The following is a 6,000-nucleotide window of genomic DNA, read 5'->3' as shown; positions in this document are numbered from 1 at the left end:
GAAAAGTGATTTAAAAACTATGACCTCTGCCTGCAGTGTCTATGTCTAAATTCTTGTAGATAGAACAAAGATGAACCCATTTTTGGCAAAACTTATTACTCTGCAGATTTGGAAGAAATTATGGTCCCTGACACCAAAGTCTTATGAAACAAATCAGCTCTGTATACAACACTAGAGCAATAAAGTTCCAATCTTTAGGAACGAATCAGGGTGGCAAGGATTTTGACTTTAAATTCTTGACCCCATCTCTTGAAAATCCGTGAAAATCCACCTCATCAGCAATTATTATTTGGGTATGCTGCTGCTCCTGCTAAGTCGCTTCAGTCGTGTCTAACTCTGTGTGACCCCATAGACGGCAGCCCACCAGGCTCCTCTGTCCCTGGGATTCTCCGGGGAAGGACACTGGAGTGGGTTGCCATTTCCTTCTCCAATGCATGCATGCATGCTAAGTCGCTTCAGTCATGTCTGACTCTGTGCAACCCTATGGACAGCAGCCCACCAGGCTCCTCTGTCCACGGGATTCTCTAGGCAAGAATATTGGAGTGGGTTGCCATTTCCTTCTCCTTATCTGAGTATAGATAAGTGAAATTTCTATATGAAGTGCTTGGGGTACATTTAATGGCCTAAAGAAGCCTGGGGGAAAATGTAATATGCATCCATGCAACCTCCCTCAGCTGTCTTCCGGGATTGTGAAGTATCCAGCACTGTAAACTCCTACTTGTTTCTTTAAAAGTTGTTAAAAGCTGAAATGCCAACATGTCAATAGCAGGGCAATATCCAAATCATATCTTGTTCCTTCCGAAAGGCTGGAAAAAGGCAACATACATCCCCCGATGAGGACAATACTAATTATAGAGCTAGTGACATGCCTGTGGGGATTTCCCTGGGGAACTCATCTTTTTATCACATGTTACAGCTTTGTTCAGTCTCAACATGCTCTCCAGAGCAGATTTCCTTTCTTCTACAGCTCTGAAGAGGAAAGTTGTTCAGTAACTCAGTTGTGTGGGAGTCTTTGCAACCGCATGGACTGCAGCACACCAGTCTTCCCTGTCATTCACTATTCCCTGGCGTTTGCTCAAACTGACGTCCATTGAGTCAGTGATGCCATCCAACCGTTTCATCCTCTGTCACCCTCTTCTCATCCTGCCCTCAATCTTTCCCAGTATCAGGATCTTTTCCAATGAGTTGGCTCTTTGCATCAGGTGGCCAAAGTATTAGAGCCTCAGCTTCAGCATCAATCTGAAGGGGAAGTTGCTTTCTATAAAATCTACCTACGACAGGGCTGGCCAGGTTCAGGAATCTGTAGTAGCAGCATGCTAACAAAACAGAGAGACACAGAGGCCCTCCTCCACTGAGAAGAGGGATTTGATTCGTACTAGTATTTGGACCAGACATTGGTGATTCATGGCCACTACCTGATTTGGGAACTTATGAAAAATAATACTGCCAATAATTCAGCCCTCTTTACCCTTTCAGTCTTCTTCCTTCCTTCATACGCACAGCTTTGGGAACATGGTTTTGGGACCATGAGCATGTCACATGCACGATTGCACACACACACAGACATATATTTAGACAGGACGTTATCAATACGGTGTGCTGCTCTGAATCTGTAATCCCTGTTTAGCTAGACCCAGATGCATAACTCAAAGTCATAGAAGGCTGTGAGATTTTGCATTACTGCCTTTCTCTTCGGAGAAGGCAATGGCACCCCACTCCAGTACTCTTGCCTGGGAAATCCCATGGATGGAGGAGCCTGGTAGGCTGCAGTCCATGGGGTCGTGAAGAGTCGGACAAGACTGAGAGACTTCACTTTCACTTTTCACTTTCATGCACTGGAGAAGGAAATGGCAACCCACTCCAGTGTTGTTGCCTGGAGAATCCCAGGGACGGGGGAGCCTGGTGGGCCGCCGTCTATGGGGTCACACAGAGTCGGAAATGACTGAAACGATTTAGCAGCAGTAGCAGCAGCAGGATGCACAGTGTTGAGAAATCACAGCCACATATTGGTTGGCATGACCTGGGGTCCCAAGAAACCAAGAACTTCTACCAGTAACTGAGATCTCAGGCAGAGAGAGTGATGGAGAATAGGTCCCATAGAGACAGCTCTAGCCACAGGGTCAGATTCCTGGAGTTCTTTGGGGTTCCTCAGGGGGTAAGTGGAACTCTTCCCAGCTCTAAAACTCAAAGGCTATGACCCAGAGTTGGCTCTGTCTTGCTAGCCAAGGAGGAAAAACAAAAAATGTTCACTGAAGTGGCATTGAACTGACCCGGCCAGAGATTAAAATGTTCTTTCTCTCCTTTATTCTCCCAAGTTACATTGCACTCTCTCAGTCATACTTCTGAGAGAGCCAAGATGGACAACAAAGTGCTGTTAAGTGTCTTGCTGACAATGTATAGAAATGAAGAGATTGTCAGCAAAGGCTTCTGTGAAGGTTGGAGGGATGGATGAGGGCAGTTGTTTTCTGAAGTACAGTTGTCACTCTGTGTTAATAACTGCCTCTGACCTTTCCCTGACAAAGACTCTTTGCCGGCTACCACACTGAGCGGCCAAGAAAGATTTAAAATTTAAGTCCTGACAACAGGGGACACGCTGCACTTTGTTTTCTCCAAAACCTTTGCCTGTCATGGAAACTCTGTGGAAGGCAAGAAAGAAGTGTGAAAAATCACAGCAGGGCCACTCTGTGGAGCAGGCATGCTGGTAAACTAAAGATCCTCATGCTTGCAGCTACAATTCAGGTACTTAAAAAAAATCAACTAAGGCACCAATTCGTCTTTTGCCTCAGGGATAAGTGACTAAAAATAACTAATAAATATTTGTGAATCCCTTTCCACCACTAAACCTGTTCTAACCTCCCACTATAGGCTCCCCCTCCAATAAAACTGATCTTTCTATTCAACCCCAAGTCTTAAACTGATGACTTGGTTGGGTTCTTGTTTCATATTTTACCTACCAGCTTTCCCATAGCCTTGTGTAGTTTGATAGCCTGCTATTCCCAGAGCCCTTGGCACTAATTATGAGCTCTTTTATATTATCCTCAACTGTTATTTAGCTAGAATCTTCTCTTTTGCATCTGCACGAAGCTGTCCAGCTTGCCTTGTCTCTAGAAGCAATACAAATTCAAAGCTTTTATTTAAAATGGGAACCTAGGAGTCAAAGACACTGTGTTAGGTCTGAGGAAAAAGCAGAAAAAGGTCAGCTGTGAGCTCTACCCTCAAGGTACTTGTGGTCCAGTGGTGTAGAGGTAGCTAGGGTGGGAGCTGATGGAAGAGACCATTCAAGGCTGAGGAGGTAACTTTCAAGCTGAGGTCAGTGGAAGAATATGACCCAGGATCAAAAGAGTTGTAATGCCGAAATTCTTTCAGTTTATATGTGCCCAAACTGGGGGCCAGCAGGTAAAATTATTTGCTATTGGCAAGGGTCAGCACAGTCAAGGTGGTATAATACTCATTGTTGTTTGTTCACTAAGTCGTGTCCAACTCTCTGCAACCCTGTGGACTGCAGCACACCAGGCTTCCCTGTCCTCCACTTCCCTGTCCTCACTATTTCCCGGAATTTGCTCAAGTTTATGTCCATTCAGTTGGTGATGCCATCCTACCATCTCATCCTCTGCTGCCCTCTTCTCTTTTTGCCTTCAATCTCTCCCAGCATCAGTATCTTTTCCAATAATACTAGTGGAAGCTAAGAATAACAATTACATACATTTTATGAGCTCTTGTCCTGTGCTAAGAGCTTTACATATGTCTGCTTGTGTTGTTCTCACCACCACCCAAGACACTGGTCCTACCTTGCTTTTCTCCAGGTTTACCAAGGCTGAGATTGAGATGTACCGTGACTTTTCCAAGGTCACAGAGTCAGAGAGTGGGTGAGCCAAACAGACCCCAGGGTCTGTGTGACTCTGGCCCTCTCCTATTGTTCTAATTTCCTTCAAAGAAGAAGGAAAAATTAAGATAAAGTTAAAACTGCTACCTGGTGTGCATGATTCCTTGCTCTGTGTGGATCCTGACCCTGGTTTTCACCCAGTTCAGGGCTACAGGTGTCATTAAAATCATCAATCACAGCCAGGTCTTTCACTAAAGGGCTTTGGTTACCTTGCTTGTAAAATGAGAAAGTCAGACCAGATAATCTCTGAGGTCCTTGCTGGTTCTTACAGTCTGTGATTCTATGATTCCAAACAAAGGTTGCCATCCTCAAAGACTATAAATTTCAACTCCTTTCACAAGCCCTAAAGAGGAAGGAATGGGAAAGAAGAATTGATCGCATGCTTGTGCAAATTTAAGTAATAGAGAACAGAGATGCTACCCTTGTGGATTCCTGGGTGATATGCATGACTTGGAAAAAGAAGAAAGGTATTTCATGCAATACCACAGGGCGCCTTTAGCTCAGCCTTTCTTCCTGAAATAAAAATACAACTGAGTTTTTCAAGTTAGTTGGTTGATGTATCACTCTGTTCCCCCTCATCATTCTCCTATGATTCAACAAACATTAGAGAGAAATTTTTCTGCTTAAATTCCTTCCTGCAACAGAAGTAAATATCTTACTTTTATAAAATACATTTCTTAAAGATAAAATACAGTACTACAATGCTGTTTCAGATAGATTTGCCATAAGTCAGATACCCTTGTTCAAATAATAGACTATGAACATAATCCATCTTGGGGAGCCAGGAAGTACAGAAGTTGGTCTTATTAAGGTGCTCTGTTATGAGGCCTAGTCACTGACACAATGAATTGTTTTCCAACTGGGCTGTGGCTGCCACTGTAAGTCTTTGGCTTGAATGAAAAGGCAATTAAGAACAGCAGTTGGAACAAGGAACTTGAACTAGATGCTCTTCTTTTTCCAGGGCTAACATAATTAAAATGGTGTTTAACTGCCAGTTGGCTAAAACTAAATAAAGATGTGCAATTAAGGGCACTGGTGAGACTGACTATATCTCAAAAACTCTCTCTCCTACCAGTGCTATTTGAGTCTTTTTCTTTCTTGCAGAAGTTTCTTTCAAGGTGTGGTAAAAGTTTCTTTCAAGATGTGTTACAAATCCTAGTTCCCTGATTCACAGTCTTTAGTTATCTAGAGTTAGTTGGCTCTACCAGACATAATGCACTCCCTGCTGCTATGCACGGGGCCATTAGGGTGACCGTATTCAAAACCCATAGCCCAACTTCCTTTCTTATGTAACCATGATAAGAAAGCCTCAGTCTCCCAGGACTGAGCAAAAAATTGTATTCCATCAAGGTCTGTATAAATAATCTATTACTATGTAATAAAGTACTGCAAAGCTTAATGGCTTAAAAAATACAAAACTGCTGTCTCTCAGTTTTTTGGGGGTCAAGAATTTGGCTTGGTGAGGTCATTGATCTGAGGGTCTCCTGCAAGGCTGCAGTCAAGGTTTAAAGGCAGTAGGATCTGCTTTCCAGCTTACTCATTGGCTGCTATTGGTCTTCAGTGTCTTGAGGGCTGTTGGACTGAGGACTTCAGTTCCTTGCTGGCTACCCTCTGTTCTTTACTATGTGGCCTTTCCAATATGGCAGCGTGTTTCATCCAAGCCAGCAAGACAGAGTCACAGTCTTTTGTAACCTAATCATAGAATTGTTATCACATTGCCTTTTCATGTTCTATTGGTTAGAAATAAGTCACTAGACCAGTCAGTTCACACTCAAGAGGAGATTACACGAGGGTGTGCATACCGGGAAGGTGGGGAATTACTGGGAGTCATCCTAGAGGTCATCCCCTAGAAATAGATATGATTCCAAGGTCAGCCACTACAAAGGGGGTTTCAAGGCTTGGCCAAGCTTCATACAGTAATGAAAGGCCAAGGTCTAATTAATAGCCTCCTTCCCAATTTTTAGAGCAAAATCATTCTAAAAAGAATAGAATCATGAGTTATAGGTGCTCCTTCTCATTTCCACTACTACCTACATATGTGTGATCATCACGGCTACTACTAGCAACGAAATCTTTTCCTATATAGTGATTAAAGTTACACGGTTGCGTTATTTCTC

The sequence above is a fragment of the Bos indicus genome, chromosome 28 (genome assembly GCF_029378745.1).
Source record: "Bos indicus isolate NIAB-ARS_2022 breed Sahiwal x Tharparkar chromosome 28, NIAB-ARS_B.indTharparkar_mat_pri_1.0, whole genome shotgun sequence".
Lineage (NCBI taxonomy): Eukaryota > Metazoa > Chordata > Mammalia > Artiodactyla > Bovidae > Bos > Bos indicus.
This window is presented reverse-complemented; position numbering follows the sequence as displayed.